Source organism: Austrofundulus limnaeus, unplaced genomic scaffold (genome assembly GCF_001266775.1).
Source record: "Austrofundulus limnaeus strain Quisiro unplaced genomic scaffold, Austrofundulus_limnaeus-1.0 Scaffold631, whole genome shotgun sequence".
In the NCBI taxonomy this organism is placed as follows: domain Eukaryota; kingdom Metazoa; phylum Chordata; class Actinopteri; order Cyprinodontiformes; family Rivulidae; genus Austrofundulus; species Austrofundulus limnaeus.
This window is the reverse complement of record NW_013953033.1, coordinates 16,869-18,405: the sequence shown is the minus strand read 5'-3', so window position 1 is coordinate 18,405 and position 1,537 is coordinate 16,869.

Here is a 1,537-nt window from a genome sequence, read left to right as displayed (position 1 = left end):
ACATTTGCAGAGAGTCATCCTCAACCAACACACACTCAGAGCTCCAACAGGATMTTTGTTTAAAACTTTAAATYTTGTWGTCAACRCTGTCTGTCTGTTAGCGAAATATCTCATGAACAGCTGAACAGAAAATAATGAAATTCTTAGGAATCATTARGTCTACAACGGATTAACATGTGGAGTAAATTCAGTTCAAGACGGCCCCGCGGCTAACCAACCTTAGCAAACACAAAACACTACAGTGTGGTGAACTGAGCAGATCTTAAGCTACGATTTGATGCGGTGGGAGCTGAATGTCATCATCACTGTGYCAGGTAACGACTGCTCTGAAAGAATTAATGTGAAACCTTTCTGAACACAGATTTTCTGAGGTGACTCATCCATACGAGTGTGTGTGTGTGTCGTTGTTTTTGCCACATGGTGGGGACAATTTTTCAAGAAAATGCAGCCTTGTGGGGAACAAAGCCCACGACTTCGGAAGCGGATTGTGTGTGTGTGTGTGTTGTATGGGAGAGAAGATAATGTGGTTTGGATCGTTTACTTCAACCACTTAGGAGGGAAAAAAGGTGACGCGACGTACTTTAATTTAAGCACAGAGGATCTGGATGGGCTTTGTGTAAAAATATATTCTTTATATTTAGTTCCTTTAGGTTGAGACCACCTCTAACAGGTTCCTGTCATGTCTCCTTGAATCAGTCAGACACAATGAGTCAGTCTTCCTGTTTGCTCTGGCGAGCGTTTTTATTCAGGCCCTTGAATGGTGTGCAGAGCTGTGGGCGGGTGGACCACTGTAATCTCATGGTGAGGGACTGGACATCAGCAGGGAGTTCAATCAGAAGAAAAGCCAAAGTGGCCGGGCTGATAAATATATTTCTTATAAACCAAATCCAAAATGTTACCAYCAAGAAACTGTGACAAAAATAGTCAAGATGATGTGTTGAAGGTTGTGTCAAGTTGTTTGATAAAACTCAATCATGAAATATTTATATTGCACATGAAAGGGCAAGAMTAATACTTGGATATATGTTGTATTTAAAAATAATCTAATTAGTGTTCATGCTAGATTAAATGTATGTTGTGCTAATTAAATAACTGCATATTGATCATGTTATTGGTTAAAAGTGGATGGCAGCAGAACAGAATGTTCTCACCAAAATGTAGCAAATCTATTTTTTATTTATCTTTCATTTCTTCACTTTCAAATCAAAGTTGTAAACAAAACTGTTCACTGAAGCAGACTTAATATTTAATTTAGCTCTATTTTAAYGTGATGMTCTGTCAAATAGTTATCAGTAGTCATTTTAGTAACTTGGTATTAGAGAATGAAGGAAGGCTGAGTTGGGCCCCCAAATGGTGGATTGCTGTCAGGATCTGGACCCAAACAAGTTTTATCTGAACCTATTGAATTGTAACAGAAAATTTTGGGTAAATAAAAATATTTTTGAGGTGGGGCGGGCGGTGTGTGTGTGTGTGTTTCCTTCAGTTGTTCTGAAAAAGCTGTTAATATTGAACTATGACCTGTTTAAACACCGTAGAG